Raw genomic sequence first — 23,332 nt, 5'->3', positions numbered from 1 at the left:
GTGGAATGCCATTTGTCTGGCTCCTACCCTTCGACCTACCTGTAACGGGAGCCCCAACGAAGAGAAATTAAGAATTTATCTCCCCAGTGCAGCTCTAGATGTCATAGGAACGCGCAAGCCTTTCCACCGCGGCAAAGTTGTAGCCCAAAGGAAACAGAGTTGAAGGTTAGGAAGTTGGGTGAACGAGAGAGATGGAGGAAGAGAGTAGGATTTTTACATATAATTAAAGGGAATCAAACATATTCGATACACCCACTGCACAAACGCCTAACAATCGCCCACCGAATCAAATCCTCTCATCTAGTGGCCCTAGTAGAAATAGATGAGCGGATTTGAGTCGGTGGGTGATTGTCGAGCGTTTGTGCAGTGGAGGTATCGTATTGTCTATTGAAGAGGGAAGTACATGAAGAGAGGGGGGACTGCAAGAATACTTCTTAACCACCCCATGGAAAGAAGTCAACTGTGTGAGGCGAGATGTTGTGGAACGTTATGATGTAAATGAAATTAATTCGTCGTACGCGGGTTCTCCTGAGTACCCGAAAGTGATGCATGACACCGTCAAGATTAGTTGTAGGTACGTGAAAACATTAAAGTGGGTATATACTACATCCTCTACGTATTTCCTTTTTATTAATGGAAATTAACCTTTAATTAATAATAATTCATTTGTAAATTCAACACTTCCTCTTAAAGAAGCGTGGACAATGTACGTATATAATAGTACCTAATATCTAGTCCTCGGAGACGAGGGGAGTGAAGGATAATGAGAGTACAAGCGGAAGAAGAATGGAGGAATGAAGAGGAGAGGAATGAAAAGATATTGTGTGAGGAGATGGAGGGGAGTGTTAAAGAGGTGTCGTCTGTGGAGGGGGGAGGGAAGGGGAGGGAGTGGAGAGGTTATGGTTGCGATGGGTCACCCCTCCCCCCTCCTTTCCCACCCCACCCCCCCTTAACACGGGGGACACAGAGCCCGTCAAGCAAGGTCGGTAGGAATAAGAGGCTGGGAAGGAGGAGGAAGGGGGGGGGAAAGTATCGGAGGGGTGGGGTTGAGAGTGCTTCAGTGTGTGGGGCAAAGGAAAGAGAGGGAGGGAAAGACAAGGCAGATTCAAATGGGGGGGAGGAGAGGCGGTGGGTGGCTCCGGAGGGGGGGGAAGAATAGAGGACGAGGGGAGGGGGGAGAGAGGCACGCACACTCACGCACCGGCCCCCACACGCACTCACGCACGGCGGCAGGAGCCGACCAACCAACCACTCGTGGTGAGAGGCGGTCAGTGTTGGATCAACCGCGGTCTGCGTGGAGCTCTTGAACACGGGAGACTCCGCTGTCCCGGCCGCCGCTCTATTACCTTCTTCTCCGCCGCGGTCTTCCTCTCTACCGGCCGCGGACGTTCATCACCCCGCTTCTCTTCGGACTATCAACTTGTTGGACTACTGGAAGATATATGATACAGGGCGCCCTGGACAGAAGCAGGAGGTGTGCGATGCAGTGCTCGTTTGTTTGGTGACTGTGTGTTGTGTTTGCAAAGTGTTACCCCTTCCCCCTCTCTACCCGCCGCTGGACACGCTTGGACGTTATTGACCCCGCTTACTGTTGGGACAATCTTCACCCACTTGTTGGACTGCTGTAAGGTTTACTAAGAGGGCGCCCAGGACAGAAGCAGGAAGTGCGCTTTGCAGTGCTCGTTTGTTTGGTATCAGTGTGTTGTGTTTGCGTCGTGTTATTTCATCCCTATTCCATATACAAGCCGTACTGTTGCCGCGTGATTAGACGGTGGTGTTCGTCTCCTCCCTTCGCCCATTTCCCTCTGCCATCTCCCGGGAGAGCCCTCCGCGGCTGTCCCCGCTTCCCGTGCCGTCCCGTTTTGAATCGGGCGCGTAGACACCGCGTGGTTCGCCCGGGTCACGCGTGCGTGCGAAGAGCATCGGCCGGAATGTCGTGACAGGTTCGTGACGCTGTCGGAACGGAGCGTGCGGAAAAACAGGTGGCATAGAAGCACGCGTGTGTGTCCAGCGCATCGCAGTGGCCGAGGATGGCGTGATATCGGGTGTGTAATCGAGCTGCATCGCGGAGGATTTTGACACCTTGCGGAAGAGGGGTGTTTGGAAGCCACCTGTTGGCTGAGGCCAGTGTTTTGTTTGCGTCTTATTTAAACTAGAATGACGATCGTGCATGGAGGATTGTGCTCAGTGATACCTTAGAATGTGTTCTCTAAAGTAGTCTAGTCTTTGCTCGAATTGACGTGGCAAAACTATTTTTTATAATTGTTATAACGACTGAATACTTAAACCAGAGTGCTTTAGTTTCATGAAGAGGAGTAAGAGGAAATAGTTTTTATTTCTGCAGGGAAAATCCATGAGTCGTAAGTTCAGACCTTCCCTTGACTTGGCTCTGTGAGGAAGTCATGATAAATGAAAAACCTTGAAGTGAAGTACATGAGTGACGCGTATTTTTTTTAGATTCCGTAGTTGAGTGAAGTGGCTGGGCAGTTGTTTACGACCGAGGGTTTTTCCTCCTCGTGGTAATATTTCCCCTGGATCGGACCAGCTGCGGAGAAGGGAGAGGCAAGGAAGTCATCGGGAGTGTCGCGGGGAGCAGTCCGTGGAAAGGAGCATCGTCGCCGAACAAAGGTGACGGAAACAAAAAAAATGAACATCGCGTTGCGCATTTGCGGCGATGTTTCTTTAATTCTCCCAACGAGGGTTTTGCGGGGGGTAGGGTGAGGGAGCACGATGGGGGTTTCTAAACCACTCTATCCCCCCCTTATTCTTTCGGCACCCTCCAACGTGTTTCCAGGGAGTATAAAGCCCCTGACTGTGTCGAAGCAAGGGATGGGGGCTTTCCTAGACCGATTCTTACGAATTTCCCGTCATCCCCCTTTCTCGAGTGCCACCCCTGGGGGATTCCCCGTGCTGCACCACCCCGCCCCCGCTCATTACGAATTCCCCACCCCTCCTGCGGCTCCCCCATTCATCCCTGCCCCATCCTTCAAAAACCTCCGAAAACCACATCACCCCACTTCCTCCATTGACGTTTTTTCTTCCATCACGCGAACCTCCGTGCCCCAACCCCTCCCCCTTTGCCTTGTCCTCACCCTTCGCCTCCGCATCGTGGATTACGTTCTCACATGTCTTCAGTAGTGCCCCAAGGGGGATGAGCTTTAAGAGCTGCATTTCGGGGAAAAGAAATAGCATGGCTGATGCGCGAATGTATTCTTTCTGGTGCAGCAAGCGCGTCCTTCTAATGGTTTCAACCTAGGTTCCCATCTTCTTTCATTCTCCTTACCTATGGAAGGCTTATTTTGCTGTGACGAACAATGGTAGTCACAGGAGTAGAAGATCAATTCGAAACAGAATCGCAGCACCTTATTTTCGGGGCTGGTCTGGTTCATTGCAAGAATAGATTATTTTATTGTAAACAGGCCCACTCTATGATATTTTCTTAATTATTCTTACTTACGGAAGGCGTACTTTACTATGAAGAACAACGGTTTTCAAAGTAGGTAGAAGAGTAGCAGAAGACCTTGAGACAGAATCGCAGCACATATTATATGGGGTGGCCTGGGTCATTACAAGAATATGCTATGTAATTGTAAACATGCATGATTGAAAATGTGAAGCTAATACATGAAGGAAATACATTAGTACTATGTCTTGGGTTGGAAGTGCAAATTAAAGCTTAAAGTTTTGGGCGGTAGACAGCTTGAACACTAATTGGTGTCCTAATATAGGTTGGGAAACACGCGGGCTCTCTAGCCTACACATTATATGAGCCCCTGCCTTTAAGGTATCTTTATTATTTGAAGTACATGTAAAGTGATTGAGAAACTTCGTGACTCGTGACATCGTGACTTACCTAATTCATGATAAATTTCAGAGAAATGTATAAGGCCATGATTTGGAATCATACTGGTTTTCATTTTGATTTTGATACCTTCATTCTATTATGGTCATAAGATTATTATCATGTACCGACCCACTTATCCAAAATGAGATCATCATCATCGGCTGTTTTTCTGCCCTCCACTGGCAGTTTCCAAACACCAGAGTCGTCCCCACCTCACTATGTTCAAGGCTTCCCTGTAGTTACCCTGTAGCTTCTTCCTAACCTCACCGCGTCCGTCATCTTCAGACTTCTTCTTCCTCTACTCTTTTCTCCTTCCACTGTCCCCTCGACTGCTGCATTCAAAATCCCCTTCTCTCTCAAAACATGCCCTATCCAATTCCCTTATCTCTTAATTCCTGTTTTCATTAATGTTCTTTCCTCCTCAACTCTTTCCAGCACCTCCTCATTGCTCACTTTATCCATCCACTTCACTCTATTCAGCCTTCTCCACACCCACATCTCAAAAGTGTTAATACAATCCCTATGTCTTCTCCCCAAGGTCCATGTTTCTCAACCATATAACACGGCAATCCACACGAAGCATTTCACCATTCTCTTCCTCAGCCCTTAGTTCATGTTGCTACAGAATACCTCTCTCTCTCTTCTTATTAAATGCTACCTTTCCCATAGCTATTCTTGTATTTATCAAAACCATAGGATTAAAAATTCTAAATCCCTGAATTAAAATCGATTCCGAATGTAGGGTTTGTTGATTTCCTGGTTGGGAATGGGTAGTCTTCACAGTATGACAGCCGAGATGAATATTTAAGAAAACCACCGTTCGATAACACAGGCCAACAAAACATTTAGTTTGAAAACTTTTTTTATTTTAATAGCTGATCTTTATAGATTTTTATGTGCCGAATCCAAAACTGGCCTTAGTTTTTTTGTATCACCCATAGTTTCCAAACAATATGTATTTTAATATTTAGTCTAACACCCCTATACGGTAATAGGGAAATCAATGAAACACTGTGTTACATCATAAAATTGTTTGTATTTACTGTTCACTACATCGTGATAAAATTGTTTGCATTTACTACAGCGTGATAATACAGGATTCACTTGTCAACTGGAATTGGTCTACATTTTATTTCCCTTTTTTCCTTGAAGCTTCTTGTGTAGCTTTTGCTGCGATGAATCGCTTGCTGAACTTCTCGGTGAAGTACCAACAGTAATCCCCCATTATCTTCGTTTATTAGACCTACTTTTTCAATATTATTATAACTTTAAAAAAGCTGTTAAATTATAAAAATATTGCTTGATTTCATAACTTTAACTGTAAAATGTGAATAAATGGTGGGTGATACAACTTTAAAACCATCATATTTGGATTCAGCAACTTAAAAAACATAAGAATAAGGTATTTTCAGTAAAAAAGTTCTTTCACTGTTGGCCTGTGTAATCACCTCTGCCATGGTTTTCAAAGATTTGATATCAGTCATTTCAATTAGCCAACCAAAATGATGCCCAGTTTACTTCAGGTGGCTCGGCTCACGTGAATTTGAGATAGAAACGGGAATTGCCTTGAGTAAAACTTGGACCCTAGTTATCGATAAAATTAAGATTACAAGGCAAATTGGTGCAGGAATCAGCCAATACTGACTTGAGACAGGCTGATCATTATATGATTGGAAGAACTCAACGACCCTACATAGTGCATTGGAAGACTATGACTGAACTAGTAGTTCTTTCAAAATTTTCTTTGTCTCGCAAAGACTTGATTCTTTGAATGAATGAAGATAAGCAGCCTTTTTAAATTTTTATAGAATTTAAAGTAAAAATTTACGACGACATCCTGTGAATTATGTGGAAATTTTCAATGGTTTATCTTCATTCAGCATGAATTTTCACCAAGTGAAAGCCGATTCTATCGATTTCACTTGATCCCATCCTTGTGGGGGTCTTTGAATTTTCTTGTCAATTATGCGTCCTTACGATTGGTGAATTCAATGTATCAAAGCAGTGAGTGCTTTATTCGTCAGTTTTGATTATTTCTCAAGGATGTCTGGTGCAATTTCTTATTTCGTTCCATTGCATGCGTCATAATGTGCTTTCATGAATAGATTTTTTCCGAAGTTGGAAGGCGATAACCGATATCACTTCTCCTTTGCTTTCGTTGCTTTATTTTGTCAATCTAATGCTGATATTCCACCGAGATATATCTGTGAACCTCCAGGATACCCAACATGCTACTGCAGTATTTGAAGCACTTAGTGGCAGATCATCACTCACGTGCTTGTAGAATTATTTTTGAGGTGTTCATTCGCATTGTTATATAATGTGACTTTCTATCACTGCATTTTGTGCTGGAATTCAACGCTAACTTCCATGATACGACAAAAATATGTGCCAAGTTCAGTAGCATACTTTTCTGTATGTTGAAAATCTGTTTATGCTCATTCTTAAGTTATTCATTTTCGGCTTTATGCCTTTAATTTTCTGATTCGTTAAAGTTTCTGCATTAAACTCAGGCATAACTTGTCCATAAGATGTCAATTTCTGGTAGATTTTACGGAAATTATATCTTGAAATGCTTGATTCTGTATTTATATCCTGAAACACTGTCTTCAACCAAAATATTATAGAATGTTTTGCAACAATTTTTATCATTGCTAGGTATTGCAGGATGAGGATAAAAACGTATTTTCAAGAATCAGTAAATTGTTGGGTGATAAAAGTATTACCTAGAACGGAAGCAAAAACAGGATATCGCCTTGTCACATCTTGACTATATTCCACATTAATTTAATAAAAAAGGAATTCTAATGAATTATTTCGTATTAAAGGAAGAAAACTCCTGTGTCTTTGAGCTTTATTACATTTTTCTTTGTAAATAACTGAATACGATTCGTTGTACTATTTTGCGTAAAAACTCGTTTTCTGATAAAGTTGATATTTTTTATTTAGCTTCCATTCATAATTATAGAATCACTTACGGTTGGCAGAATATTTTATTGTTGATTATCATTTCTGTCGCATAATATTTTGTTTCTCTCACAATTTCAGCATACATTTGGTCTAAAAAGATAACGAACTTTCAGGGAATTGCCCATTCTTTCTGAACAGCCATCTGGACCGACAATTATATGACATTAATTCTTCAGTCACCCAGAAGAATACACTTCAGTAGTTAAATGTGGTCTCTTATATTCGACGTGAAAGCTAATATTAATATTAACTTGTGTGATCCGCACATTGCACTTCACTTGTCAGAGTGTAAGCTCACTCGCTTGGTGAGACTCGCGACTCTTGAGTGGCCGATGTTGAGTGCACCTTTCCCCGCTGCACCTAGCACATCTAGTTGGCCTCTTCTCGTTTTAATTTGTATCAAACGAGTGCGCACTCAGCATTATCGCCGTTTGAGGTGAGCAACTGCTTTTACTGTCAAGCCAAGGCGCTTCGATTCTCTTAGGCATAAATAGAAAGTGAGTCGAGTCTCATAGAAGCAGGAAATGGTTTTCACTCTTTCGATGTCGGTGAATGTTTTCACTCGTGAACTTTGAGCTGTCCTGCCTTATTTCTTCTGTTCTTCGATCATGACGACTTGGCACGTACGGTTTGACATTATTCACTCCCTGTTTTGATCAATTTAAATATTTATGATCCACGAGATCAAACTTCCGGCTGGTCTGGAGATTTCCACGACTAATTTGCCTCGAGTACTTGTCCCTGTCGTCTTGCGGGGTCTCCGAGAAAGGTGCTTGTCTATTGTCGAGTTATCCAAGGAAGCGAAATATTTATTCCCGTGACTCATTTTCTCGGACTAAGAATTGTTGTGCATATTGCAAGACAATGTCTTTGGAAAATACCATGAGTTCTCAAGTATTCGTTTTGTTTTTTACTCACGTTCATCTAAGTCTGTGATTGTTTATATATTGCTTGAAAACTAATTTCCTCTAACTTCTTTGTAACAGTGACCGAACATCCGGATCATGGAGTACAATTGTTTTAATTTCATGGTGATTCTATAATTTTTCTGCTGTGTACTTACAGGGGTAAATTTTTTATTTTCCAAGAATTCAGACGGTCTAAAAATATTGTAGCAGCATTAAGAAAAACACCTCTTTTACAATAGCCGCTCGCGTACAGGCTGAAACAAATAATTCTCCGTTAATTCCACTGCCTGTATTGAATGAACTATAGAAAGAAAGATATCTTTTAAGGATAGGAACTAAAAATTGTAGAAAAAATGTCATGCGAATAATAATTGACAGCTTTATGCTTTGCATCTTAATCCCTCTTATTCGAATGAAACTGGCTCGAAGCTAATTAGTATAATTAGCTACTTAAGTACATTTTTGTTAATCTATCTAAAGGTTTTACTGCAATATTTAATCTTATTTGAGTATGCGTCATAGGCAGATTTCTCCATAAAAACGTTTTATGTACGAGTTTTTTCTTCCTAGCCTAGAAATGTTATCGTGAGTGAGGCCTAATTATATTGAATTGTGAGAAATGAATAAGAATTCCATTATCATATTCATTTTAGGAATGTCAGTCATTGATAGCTCATGCATTAAACCTGTTAAAAGTTCTTATCCTTAATGTGTGCATGGAATGAAAGAGATAATGTGTTCTAACGGGAGTTGTGGTGCAAAAATTTATTAAAAAGTTTGCATTTATGCATTAAAAATTGCCGTATAAATGTATTTATTCGCAATGAATCTTACAATAATTCTCCTTCCTCATCAATATTTTTCTTTCACGAAGGGATAAAAATACCAGTGTTCACATTTAATATCAGTATAATCGACTTAATTGATAAGGCTGCTAGTTAAATTAATAATTGGATACTTTTAAATATCCCTTGTATCTCGTTCTTAGTGCTTACCCAACAATTTAATTTCCATGCAGGCGCTTAATTAGAAATACAACTTACTTCCCTTAGAACGTGAAATTTTAACAAACTTGGAGTTGTTCATCCGGGGCCCATCTAAATTTTGAATATTACCACTTAGTTTACAGGTCAGTTTTACCTTTCGGGTTTTTTGATCGACGATTACCTCACATTGATTTGGCCTGATCCAAAATAGCTCATAAGAAACGTAAACTACATCACCTAAGGAATTGTGAAACTAATTGATGCCCTCGTCGATGAAAAATATCACGTTTGCCAATTTAGATAAAATGTTTAGGCGTATTTTTATTAGTATAACACACGGTCTCAGGCGTTATTTTGTGGAATTGCTTCATTATTGAATGAAATAAAATAACATTGTTTTATTCCACACTTTACTTTAAATAGCACGACCCGGGTTTCAACATCTAGTGTTATCATCAGGTGACATCAGTTATATTAACATTGGTTAGTAATATCAGTTATTTTATTTCATTCAGTATTTTTATTATTTTAACGTATGGTTTAGATCATTGATTTATTGGTTATCGAAATTTATTAGCCTATACGCTATAACTTCACTTTCTCATTGCAGTGTTTTAAATGAAAAATGTGCATCGAAACTCCTTGGTGTTATTATTACCCACAGTGGCTTATCTTAGAGGTGAGATGAGGGAAATTGACCGACAAGGAATAAAAATTATTTTAAAGGAGGAGATAAATAATGCCTTTCGTGTAGGTGGATCTGACTTTGCAGTTAGTAATCCTAAAAATGAACGCGTTATGATTCTTCTCTTCCCACTGTTTAACCCTTTGAGTGCGGATGGCATAGCATTGATGCCCAGCATAGGTCCTGCCAACGGGCGGGTGGCATCACATTGATGCCATGCCGGCCTATGTTCTTCAATCGCTCCCTACGCTCCTCCGCTCTGTTCTTTCTACTCTCACGATGGTTTCCCGCACGCACATTGGATTAGGCTACCTTGATATGCCTTCCGTTTTTGAAAAAAAGTTTATATTTTTTTAGTACATATTTTTACATTTATGGAGTACTTTTTAATTTGTAAGATTTTTCGCCATTACAAAAAAATTAAAATGTGATATTTTCTTTACTCTTCTGAATATTTGTACTAAATGTTGCCATATTTGAAGGTTATTATCCCCGTTTTAGTCGTATTAAAATTTTTGTAAACAATATTTAGTCATAATCTTCATTTCATCTCACCGACGAAAAATATTTTCATAAATCAAAATACGGTCACAATACACAAGCTAAACACCAGTTGAATAATATGTTTCTCTTTTTATTATTGTTTAAACTTAATATTTACGTAATACCGTTTTAACTCATAACATTCTTCCATAACATATTTGCAACTCATTTTCTGAACGATCCTATCAATAGGGGTTTGATTATATTGGTTTCGGAAAAAGAAATAGATTTTTTCGACTTTTTCTCATTTATTTCGTTTGAGTTTGTTGAAGTTACTAGGCTCGAATAATTACGTCCACCAATTCGTTATTCACGGGAAATATTGAAGGTTCGAGGAAAACTTTTATATTTATTTCATTTTGAATGAGAAATTAGAATTGGGGAAATCTTTGGGGAAAAAATGATCAAATTTCGGGGCTCAAAAAATAAGAGTCGTTTTATGTCACCGCGGAATAGACTACAAGTCACTCTGTGTCTCCTGTTATCTCTATTTTTACAAGTATTTTTGCCATTCTTATGAGAAATGCATGCAAATGCAAAGTATTCTGTTATGTGCATGTGGTGGAGAAGGTGAGCTCTTCCTGCTCAGTTTTTTTGACTCTCGCCATTAGTACAGTCTCTACTTCGGACATCTTTCGATTGCGTGCATTTTCACTCCCCTATAGAGATTTTATTTTTTATAATATTACCGTATAGCCTTTTCCTATTGGAAATTTCAGGATTTTACATATATTTAGCCACTTACGTGGAATATGGGAGAAACCTTTATTTTAAATTTTATTCCTATTCTCAAACCCCAAGGACCGTTTATGTATCAGCCTTTGGTGAACTAGGCTTAGAATATCTCCTCGCAATGAAACTACCTCTGGCACAATTTACTCAAGTTTATGCATGGAACACTGCATTGAGTCTTCTCCGCGAAGGGTTTTTTTTTTAACTTTGAAGCAATTTACATATTTTACTTCAACCAAATAGAGCTATTATAATTAGAAAAGACCGAGCATAGGGATAATACTCGTAGGGAATGGGGGATATTTTTAATCTGGTATACCTAATGTATTATTACATTAAGTATTACAAGATGGCCATCCATTCCAGATTATTGGAAAATGTAGGAAAATATCTTCGATGTTTCTTGTCTTCACATCACTTTTTCCCGAGACCGATTTCAACTAATTTTTCGTTGCATGCATTTTGGCAGGGACCCTGGAGTAGATGATCCGATACCAAGAGACCCCTTGCATAAAATTCGACCCCTTTTGAATTTATTCACTCAAAGAATGAAATAAATTTACTATCCGGGTAAAGAACTCTGCTTCATGAGTCCATGTTGCTTTGGCGCCACAAACACGGCATAACATTATATATGCTTTCAGGGCCTAATGGCGTCGTGCAAGATGCTATAATTTACACAGGGGTGAAGGATCCTGATGTTGGAGGCAGGGGACATGCAAACAAAGTCGTGCGAAAATTAATCGATAGATTTCATCTCTGTGGACACAGTTATACAGTCGCGAAGCCACGATTTTGAAATGAGGGGTTTTTGCAGGAGATTTTAGGGCCCTTCCGAAGGGTGTGGGGGCCATCTTACCCGTTTTTGGCGCCTCAACGGGGGTTGTAACCCATTATCCCCCCTTCCGTGGCAACACTGCTGAGTTTACGCATGGAAAATTATAATAACCTCTTGAAATATCTATTGAGTTACTCAAAAAAGACACACCTCTGAAACTCTAAGGACAAACAGAAAAATAATACTCCTCACATTCTAAGAACGACTAAAAAGTGGCTCTGATGATATATGATGTGCAGAAGCTCCAGGGCCGTGTTTGAAGCCTTTTTTCAAAGAATTCCACAATTATTAGTTAGATTTTATAGCATTAACGCAAAATAAAATGTCAAAAAGATAAAATAACTTTCATATGTTTGCATGCAAATCTAAGTTACTGGTGAATTTAAAAATTTATAAATGTGAAAATTAAACTTCAAAAACTTTTATTTGCCCAAAATATGATGCATGGAAATTGGATGATAACTGAGAATATATTTATCTTCTTTTATAATTCAATTCCGCCATCATTTAAGAAATTATTTTAAGCTTCTTAGTTGCTACGTAAAGATTAGTTGCCCGTCGTCACCTAATGTTTGTGTGACGGGTTGCATAATTTCCAGAGCATTGTTTCAGATGGGTGCGGATGGCATCACTGTGATGCCATTAACAAATTGTTTAATAAATAGTGAAATGAATATAAAAATCTTTTTTGTATTGAAATTGTTTACATATTTTCGAAAAATAAAGTGAATGCAGTGAAAAAAAATTCTCCGCCAATGTGAAACAACTCTGAGAAAATTTTACGCAATGAAAGGGTTAAAAGATTTTCCTGTTTCCGGAGAATCGTTTTTTTAAAACTAGTTGTGAATTTCTCAGTTTAATCCCACATTATTTCGGAAACCGTCATAAATATGGCTATCTGAGTCTTCCTCCAGCTTTGCATTTTTTTATGTCTGTGAAATACATGTATGCATCATAGTTACCGTAGAGAATACTAGTCGCTCTTTGACTTTGATTTTTCTAACTCTGTATATTCATTATTTTAAACCTTGCATTTGTTTAGTAATTTTAGCACCGCAATTTCCTGGTTTTCCTTTAACTTTTGAACCTTCTATTGCGTGTTTTGGCGACTTTTCGAATGTGATAACGGGAGATATCGCTGAAATATTTGCATTACGACAGCATTGAGTATTCTTCGCTCTTCCTGCATCCCACCCTATTTTATGAAAGCGGTTGCGTTAAGAATACGACGCCGTGAATAATCAACATGTTGGCTTTCTGGCATCATTAACTTTAGATCAATCAATGAAATGGATGTGTCAATCATGAAATGACAAATGGTTTTGATATGCATTTCCGTCAATTGAAAAATACCTGATTGATTGGAGTAACAAAAGAATTGCATCCAATTCCGTCAGCGCTGGTCACCACTAACTTTCCTCGTATAGGGTGTTTTGTAAATTTATCATTTGCACAATCTTTCTCGCTAAGCCTTTCTTGCTTCCTAATCGTTTGCTTACATTCTTAAAACTGATACTAACAATTATACGAAAAATGATTTCTTGGATAAATATCAACCCTTATCATCAATTTATTCACTTAATTTCCGCCAATTGTGTGGTGCGGAACGAATGTTTCGAGTCGGCATGAGGGTCAACTTCGGATGAAAATAACACGCTTATTGCAGTGAAATGATTTCCGCGATAATTCGTTCATATTGATAGTACTGGAAACTACATCCTTTTATCAAAGTACATTTGTAACAACAAGTAAGTGAAGGAATCACTTAATCATATCATCTAAAATAAAAATAAAAATCGAATTCATCTCAGTGATCTAAATATTTATCATCAAAGATTATTTTTCTTTCCGAAAATATCTTGTTAATCAACTCTTTGCAAATTCTGTATTCGTTTTCTTCTCTCGTGTATTCTGTGGTTTGAATCCTTCTGAGGCTCCTTCTTCCTTTTTTTCTTCTTTTAAGTGTTTGCACGCTTCTTCTCTTCGGTTTTACATTGGAAAAATGGATTAAATATTTCAAGTATACCGGGACTAGCCGCGGTGATTTTAACTTAACGGAATAACCTGCAATGAATAGTTTCTGCGAAAAATCCAGGGAGAAAAATTCCATGATTTAAATTATAGGCTCCTCCTTAATGAAGTTATTCCTTTACCGCATTTTTCTGTGCGAATCATACTTCATTATAAAGTACAAAGCAACATACATCATACGCTTTTTTGGTTACGCCGGTTGAAAGCGGAAGTTAATTTATTGGCTTGATTTCCGGTAATTGTGAGATTTGGCTGAAAATAACACGCTTAATGCAGTCAAATAATTTTCATGTTGCTTTTCTTATTTTGATATTACTGAAAACACTATGCATTTCTAAAATTACAAGTTTTGAACTGGAAAGTATTGGATTCATTTAACAATGTCATCTAGACTCATTCAATTTGTTATCCTCGAAGATTATTTTTCTTTGCGAAAACTTCTTACCAAATATATTCTCTGTGAATTCTGTATTCCTTTTCTTCTCTCGCAAATGTCATGAGTTAAATACTAGGCTATATCTTTCGTTTTTTTATTGCTCAAAGTTATCACGTGCTTGTTCTCTTAGCATTTATATTGGGAAAGTGAATGAAATAATTCCTTTACCGCATCTTTCGGTTCGAATCGTATTTTTTTAGCACAAAGTAAGTATCTTATGCAATAAAGGTTATTGGACGTTTTCTATGGCAGTGCCTTATGAAGTCAGCAGTTTTGCGGTCTTAAGTTATATGCCTGCCTCAGTTACCTCCTTATGGAAAAGAATTCATAGTAAAAACAATGTTACTATATTAATTATAATAAATATCCTCGCCGTGCGAGATGTTTTAGGGGTAGTAAGCGGCCACACAGCTTTGAGCATGTAGAATTCGCCCGCTTGTTACTCAGCCAGGATACAAGCTCAATGCCCTCACCTGTTTTAATCGGTCTTCAGGTTGAAGTATTAATAGAGTTACTTTTATACCGTATTTGTTCATCCCACAAGGTTAGTGGGAAAACAAAATGTACGACGATTTAAAAACATAGAGATGATGCTTTTATTGACAAAGTTTCCTTTGTCAAAGAAAACGAAATGCATTGATTGCTATTCGTTACCCACCATTAGGGTTTTCATAAAATACAAATTATTTGGTTTTAGAAATCCCAGTTTAAACGAATGGCAATGGTCAATTTTAACCTCATTTGAAAAAGGCCAGATTGGTGCCCATGCGATTACACTCGACGTGACGCCACAGGGACCTAGTTTCCACACGAGAGGATAGGAGTTTTTCATCGTCTGAGATTACCAATGCATGCATGAGTCAGAGAGCTCAGGGAAACATCTCTTAATAATCACTTATTAAAATTTCTAAGGCCGGAAAGCTTCCTTCGTTTGATAAGGTAGTTATAATCCATATTTAAGCCAGCTCTACCTGCTAGCAGGGTACTCTGCTACCTCCTAGCAGCCTGCGTCGTATCAGCGCTCAAGCCTCGCCTCAAGGTCACCTCACAGGGCGGCAGCGTGAGCCAGAAATACGTCACACGGACTTTTCCCATCATTCCTAGTTTGCCGTCGCGTTTTCGCGCGCTTGAAATTTTTCACTTTTCGTTTAATCGCGAAAAATAGGTATCGACATTCGAAAATCTAAGAGCGTGAAATGCGTACTCCAGGAGTAATAATCTTTCTATTTAGGCAATAAAAAAATAATAGGAAACCACCCTATTCAATTTTTTAATGATTGAGGATATTCCGATTGCTCATAATAATCATCATTACTATGCTGTTATAACTTATGCAGCAATTAAGCTCTTGAACAAAAATTCACGGTAATTTATACAGCTAAAAATTTTATAGTAAAATTTTAATAAAAAAACAAAATGTTAATATACCAGTGCGACTCCAAGTATGCGGCACCGCGAGGGTTAAGTTATAAAGCAATCCTAAGATTGGTTTGACGCAGCTCTTCATTCCTCTCTCCTGTCCGCGAGTCTTTTTATAGAGACGTATTTCTTCTCCTTTACATATATTGCTCTTTCTAAGGCTACTAGAGAGGCAATTCATCTTGAATATCTTATTTCCAAATTGTTTCAGGAACAAGAAAAAATTACTATTTTTGAGGACAATCAGAATGCCCTCAAGTTAGCAGAAAATACTGTTTTAATAGGATGTAAAAGGTTTAATCGTATCAAACATTAAAAATGCATGCAAGGTTTAAGTATGGCTTAATAATTCTTTTTATTTAATTTGAAACAGTTTCATCTCAAAGTTTGTATTGGTAATTCAGTTGATTGAAATGTTGAAGAATTTATTCATGCACTTCAATTGATTGCACGCTTTTTGACTGAATTCATACGGTGTTAATTTTGCTCAGTGTCGTTGACATGAAGACCACTTATGTAATTTATTGTGCATCATCTGTAACACATCTTCAGTTAGGGGGTGGTGTTGGTATTGTAATTCTCAGATGTTCGTTAATTAGCGAACAAATGTTTTTATGCTCACTCTGTGCAACCATACTCTTCTGTTCTGATATTAATTAAATGAAGTGTCTTGAGCTGAATTTACATTTTTCACTTGCACTAACCAGTGTCTTCTACAATTCCGCGTTAAAGAAACTAACATTTATAGCCTGTCCTGTGTAACTCACTCGGGGGCGTCCTTTTCCCATCTTACGTTTCACTTGTCTTCCTATGATTGTTTCCATCAGCCTATCATGCCTCATTGAGAATGTGGCCAACTAAGTTTTACTGTCTTCTCCTTAATGTTTTCAAGAGACTTGTCTTTCCACCCACTCTTCTGAGCACATTCTCGGTCGATCTATGCTATCATCATCATTCTTCAGTTGCACCGCATTTTTAATGCCTCCAATCTAGACTTCTCTGCACCTGTCAACATCCAGGCCACGTTCCCATGGAGAAAAATTCTCCATATGTAGTATCTGCAGAATTGTATCCGTCCTTCTATGCTTGTATTTTTAGCTGTAGGTACGTTCTTTTTTTTTGTAGAGAGCCCTTCTCGCCCTTTGCTATTCTAGAATTCTATGGATAGATAAATGCTCAAGAAGTCTGCGGTTGTTTCACCCAGGCGCGCTGTAAAATATTTTTGCTAGCCGAAGTGCGCGTCTGATCTTTGCGCGAGAGAAACCTGTTGATTCCTGACTCTCCTCTCATGTCAGCCCTCGATTTCTTACAGGGCGTTAAAATTACGCCACCACCCTTTGTCGGTTCCTATTCCTGCTTCTCATTGTCAGTCCATGCACACCTAGCTTGCAATAGCATTGGAAACTATCTGTATAACGGGGCCAGTTTTATTGCGTGTAAGGTGCAAATATTTTGAAGTGTAACAAGTATGGTATATCACTTAGATATATGTCCTCCTCCATTTTCCGGAATCTGATCTAAAGGCTCAGGCTGAATAGGGGTATAGACTCCCTCCTCAGCTACAATTAAAGTTAATCAAATTGGTTCTCAAACATTTATTTGTAATTCTTGGCACGAGCGCAACACGACGAGTTTTTGGAATATTGTCCATACACAAATGCATGGCACATAGCCTCGTTAGTGAGGAAGAAAGGGGAATTAATTTGAAGATTTATTAGTTGGGCTAAAATAAACCACCTATTTCTATGGTTGGATTACATGCATCGGTGGATTTGCTTATTCGCGAGAAATTATCGTTAATAACATTGAGTAATACAAGATCTAATTAATATTAACTCCGTCTCGATTTTTTAAATTATTTTCTCAGCTACTAGGTCTTTTATTTCAAAGCATAGTAGAGGCAGATGCGGCGTTCCAATTGTCTGGCTTGCGTTACGCGGACGACACTTTTCTTACACCTATTTACTGGGATATTTTTTTCATGCGCATACTTGAAACTAATTAGCTGTTAAACGGTGCGGGTACTCCATTCTTAAATTCGGGCATCATTGCCTAGATTATAGAGCGCTTGGCTGTGAGTCGAACTGTCCTGGGTTCAAATCTCAGGAGTCTCCGGACACCCCCCGTAAAAGCTAGGTAGCCCAGGGAAAGTAACTAGACCAAGTGGAATATGTGTAATTCACTGCGATTTTGGCTAGTTTTGGATGGAGCCGTTACTATTCCCCATCAACGCGAGTTGACTCTTTAAGTGTTTGATTCTAAAATCAAAATATCTACATAAGGTTTGCTATTTATACCATTATAGCATCAGGTAAATTTCTTCAGTAAATATTACTGAACCAACTCCAGTGCCAGAAAAATAAATGCTAACGATATTCATTAAAATTTTCTTGAACCCCGGGTGGTTGAATAAAATTTACTACTTGTGTTTGAAGCATCGATGGCTTCATGTTTACTCAAGTTCTCGACAGGTAACTAATATATGTTTCAATTATTGGTCCTCAAACTCTCTTGATGGACTTCGCAACGGGCGAAAGGCCTGGCCCCTTGTCCTCTTGTTGGCTAAAGCATCGGTCTCTGAAAATTTCAGCCCAAAGGCTTTATTGACAATCCGACAGTAGGTATCTTCTATGATATACGCCATGATGCTTTCGAAGTTATTAGCATTAGCTAAATGAGGCATTGAAATATTTCCATCGAATTTATTTGCGCACGTCGCGTTTCTTTGCTGCAAAAACCTTTTCAAGGTCCAATACATTGTGGCTGATCGATCTATTCGGCTTTTATTTGGTCAATCAGCATGCTATTTTTTATTTTAATCTTATTTTATTTATTTTTAACGGTATAACATATCCTGAACTTTTATTCAAAAGCTTAGTTGCTGCGTAAATAATAATTTAAACAAATAACTACTTCAAATCCGATATTTCGTCTCGTGGGACGTTTCGGCTGAGAAGCCAAAGTCGACATGTCGGCACTAACATGGAGTCCTTCATGCGTCACCACCAGATCTCGTTCAAAATTTACTAGGATATAGAAAATGGATACTCATGAGGTATTGCTGTTGTTTGAGCCGCGAGCGCTCAATGCTTTTTCAGATATTAGCGACGGATATTACCAGGTAAACGGCTAAATTTACGCAACTCAGGTTATAGCACTAGAGCCTTAAGCCTGAATCACACGATCATTTGTTTCGTCCCTCTTAGTGATCACTTGAGCGATCGCTTTTCGCGATCGGAAAAGTGATCGCTCGAGCAATCATTTTTATGAATCACACGGTCATCACGCGACGCGTCGCTTCTCGCATTATTTCCGATATCAAAGCTCTATATCGTTACCTATGTCGTATCCACGATTGCCAAACGTTGCGCTGCAATCGCTCCATACGGGAATGCGTTCTGATTGGTTGATATGGTGTTTTAGTAACGGTTTCAGTGACGTAAAAAGCGACCAGACGAGTGATGAAAAAAGTGATGGAAATCCTCATCATTAGAGTGATCGCGAAAAACAATTGCGCGCGACTATCATTTCCGATTGATCACTGGAGAGATCGCTGGAGTGATCACTCGGAAATGACGAAAAAAATGATTGTGTGATCCAGGCTTTATACTCCGTTGCTAGGACGACGAGCAGTGACTGTATATTGTTTGTGCTGTGGGTTGCATGCATTTAGGCGCTTAGCTGACTCTTTCCGTCGCTAAAATCTAAAAAGAGCATTTAGCTTTGGCGGCTGAAACAAAAACTACGCCTCGTGAATATCCATTTCCTATCACCTAACAAAATTTGAACGATATCTGGTGGTGGCACATGAGAGGCTTCCCTTTCAAGAGGGTTAAGATGATGGTGAAACTTTGCTCTTTTCTAACAACCGTTGTCAGCGATGTCACCACGAAGTGAGTCTCCGCGTATGCTTGTTAACCTGCGCCCTTCCTCCCTGTCCAACCGCACGCGGCGGCAGGGGCGGCAGTGGATGGCGCTTTTAGCACCACCCCTGCCGCGGCCAGGGCGCAGGCGCCTAAGGGGCCCGACACTCCCCGGCCTGCCGCCTTGCCCCTATTAACCTCCCTCCCACCCCTGTTGGCATAATCCACGCGAGGGTGGGTGGGGTGTGTGTGGAGAGAGGCCCAACACCTCTTCTCAGCTCATCCGACTCTCGCCCACGAGCGATTTCTGCATTCACGGTGTTACGGTTGAGTGGGTCAGGTGGTTTTGCCGTGGAGCGGAGAGTGATTGAGGCGCCGTCGTCTTGTCGGTGACGTTCGCAGTGCTCCCTGTGTGAGACGTCGTGTTCCCCGCACTGCGATGTCTTCTCGGAGGAGGAAGGCGCAAGCAAACCGGTGGACGGAGTGATAACCGCGTGGAAATCTGCCGACAACTAACAAAGACAGCGCCCTCACCTTTCTAGTCTTCTCCATTAGTCTTTTGCCTCGTCAAACAGGTGGTAAGTTGCCTTGCTCCTATTGTGGAGTCCATATGTCTAGTGTCATATCTATTCAAGAGATTCTTTAGTCGATTATAAAATACAAAAAACTATATAATAGGGTAGTTTCCTTCATCATAGAAAACGAAAGGCATTGATTGCGATTCGTTACCCATCATTAGTTTAGTCATAATATACAAATTATTTTGTTTTAGAATCCCTAGTTTAGACGAATGTTTATTGTCAATTTTAACCTCATTTGAAAAAGGCCAGATTGGCGCCCATGCGATGCCACACCACCTGACGTCACAGAGACTTAGTTTCTACACGAGAGGATAGGAGTTTTACATCGTCTGAGTTTACCAATGCATGCGTGAGGCACAGAGCTCAGGGAAACATCTCTTAATAATCACTTATTAAAATTGCCTATGTTCGGAAAGTTTTAAAGGTATCTTTCTATTTAGGCAATATAAATTCACAGGTTTCAAAGTGTTTCGTCTTCATCTGGATGGTGACGTGCCACCGTCACCAGATAGTGACGTGCCTCTTCGAAACCCTAGTCGGACAGCATAAAATTATTATTATTATAATTATTACATATTGCTGCAAGTAGGCTATTGCATGGTGACAGCATTATATTTACGCACATCAATAACAAATCCACCTATCTAATAACCAAGTAAGAAACAGAAAAAGCACCTATAGTAAACAATAATACATAAATTCTAAGTAATATTATTCAACTAACAATTGAACATTGACCCTAATAACCCAATTACAAACACTCCATAATAAACCACTACGTAACTATCCAATAAATAATGAACTTATGATAGATGACTTATTACTTAAAAATTTTCGCATTTGCGGGGAAGATCTTAAAAGTAACTTCAGGTAGGTCGTACCACTCCTTTATTCCTCTATGTAGGAAATATTTTTTCAAAATACATGTTAATTTTGAATTTATGATCTTTCATTCCTATGTACCTGGGTGAGTCCAGCTTTAGACCTATTTCTTTCCAACCCTGCTCTTTTTTGAAGGCTTTTTTACTCCCCACAATCTATTCCATGTGGAATTGTAGTTTTCTGTATTTGATTATGTAGAGTCGATTCTAAGAAGCCTCGCCCGACACAACGAATTAGAAGAATAAATAAAATTGGGTGAGATGGTTTTCCGCTGAATTTTTTCTTGCTACATTTGGAAGTCAATGCCAAAAAAGAATTTTTAATTCTTTCCTGCGATGTCTCAGTGTTGTACAAATTTCTGCAATCGAGGCGAAATTTCGTGCTCCTACCATTCATGCTGATATGGTGCGCATCACTATTTGGCTCCCAGAATCGCTTTATTTGGGCGCTTCGCGGTTTTTCGATCGACTAGAAATGTCAGCAACCTGGTGTGGCGTGCCGCGATAAGCTATATTCATGAACCTCCTGTTTTACGTAGCGTTTCTTGTATTTCTTTTGAAGCAGAAGTTAAATCGTTTCCATTGTGTTTAGAGCGTTTGAGACGTTGTTATTCTGGCATTGCACTAAGGATGAAATGAGGAAATTATTATTTTTGACGGTACGGGATAAGATGCTTTTATTAAAAAAAGATTGCCGGCGGGATGCAAATCTCGCGCGCTACCTCAATTCAAACGTAGGACACACGGAATGCGATTGCAATGCCACCTACGGGTATTAGTAGAATTTTCGGTGGCCAAACTATGCACTTATTCTTTCGGTAAAGAGCATTAAAGAGTAATTTAGTTTCCAATTTTAAGTCAATGGGCTATAATCAAAATAAAATATGTCGGGAACTGGGAAGCAGACTTATTTGTATTGCGGGTGTTGGAAATAGTGTCGGTCGGCAAAAGATTCATGTTCGAGTAGGATGGAGTTCTGAAGTGGGCTCTGTTGTGTACATTTTGGTCATCTCCGTGATTTGTGTATCCCTTCTCATTAAGGGGGAAGTGTGAAAAATTGGTAATTAATCATAAAAACAATAAATATTGAGTATTAAATAAGTAGCGTACTATAAACCAAGTAAGTTATCGATTGTTATAAGTTACGAGTGTTGTTTGACATGGATCTGCCTTGAGTTCATCATATGCGTATAAGCACTATGAGACGTAATACAGATTTCCTAGCTGCCTAGATGGTGTGACCTAATGTTTTCCTATTTTTATCATTCGACATCTCAAGCGGGGAACTAAGTTTTACTTGCTCTTGACGAGTTTAATAGCCAGTAAAATTATAAATCATGGCGTTTAAATGGACTGATCACAACTTCCGTGTACCGGATGCAATATCCACATGGTCCATTGTAATTCAATATGTTCAATCAAAGAGTTTGAGCCTTTTTCTTTAACCGATATAATTTTAACCAAAGCTTAAAATGTGTATTTGGAAATATCTTCAATAGGTAACGGGTGTTTAGTTTAATAATTGCATTGTTTATCGTAACCATTGATGCCCAGTTACTCAACAAATTGATGTGATTCGGTGACTCGGTTAAGACCTTTCCACCATTTTATTTATCATTTATTTTCTCTCGCACTTCCGACAACAGCTCATATTGGCCTTCACATCGGGGGTTTTCCAATAAGTTAACAATTACACGTGAACGAACAGCCATGCTCTTGCTAATGGCAACTTACCCCGGCGGGAATTGAACCCGCGACCTCTTGTTTGTAAGGGGAGGACTTTACCCCGCAGCCACCGAGGCCGGCAGACGAGATTCGATCGAGGGACGTCGGCGTGGAAGTCGGACATCGTAACCACTAGACTACGACTCGCATTTTTTTTCAATGCACTATAGGGAACCTGAAAGATAAATTAGTATTCCCTCGCCTTAAACCTTTGCTCTTATCAGTCGTGCGAACTTACGTAATGGCTTTGCGTAAATTAATATTGGTGTAAATAACCCTTTTTCAACCCCTCCACAATCCTTTCGGGTGTGGGTCAACGCGGAGGCCGCTGAAACAATTCCGTGTGGTGGTAGTCCTGCTACCGAAATGCATCCTGGGTGGAAAGAATGGTTAAATGGGGCGCGGAAGGGTTCTGACGTTGGTGGGCGGGGCGACACCTCGCTGCCGGGCCGGACAGATTCGGGGGTGACGATGGGGTTTGAAATGAGGGGGGGGGGGGGAAGGGGTGTCACAGCCAATTCGTTGACCCCTGCCGTCCCCCCCCCCTCCGAACATCTCATGATCCCCGCACCGTCGTAAGTGGGTGCCAGCTCCATCAGATGGGACCATGCGAGTGCCGGACAAGTAATTGAAAGCTTCCCGGTTGGGTGTTCCTCGTCTGCTCCTCCCGCGCCTCCATCAGTGGGTGCAGCAACGCCTCCCGCTACGAAAAGTACATACTACCCCCTAGCCACATTAATAGGTGTATGGTGGGAGGTGTTAGAACGCCAGCCGTTAATAAAAAGAAATGAATATGCGCTTGCGAAGTTCCGCCTAGCAGTGGCGTAACTAGGAATATGCCTTGGGGGGGAAGGGATGGCGGCCCCTCCCCCCCAGTCAAAATGGTAAAA

At 39.9% G+C, this 23,332-nt stretch overlaps 1 protein-coding gene across 1 annotated transcript in view; it reads left to right on the top strand.

Moving 5' to 3' along the window:
* Window positions 1-1,275: 1,275 nt before the first annotated feature.
* LOC124162475 (transcription factor SOX-6) overlaps window positions 1,276-23,332 on the top strand; it is a 720,216-nt gene continuing 698,159 nt past the window's right edge. Inside the window, 1 exon segment of the mRNA XM_046539021.1 lies at window positions 1,276-2,628. The gene's annotated coding sequence lies outside the window, so the exon portion shown is untranslated.

Source organism: Ischnura elegans, chromosome 7 (assembly GCF_921293095.1).
Source record: "Ischnura elegans chromosome 7, ioIscEleg1.1, whole genome shotgun sequence".
NCBI lineage: Eukaryota > Metazoa > Arthropoda > Insecta > Odonata > Coenagrionidae > Ischnura > Ischnura elegans.
Note: the sequence above shows the minus strand (reverse complement) of the source record. Positions and strands in the feature narration are given on the sequence as shown.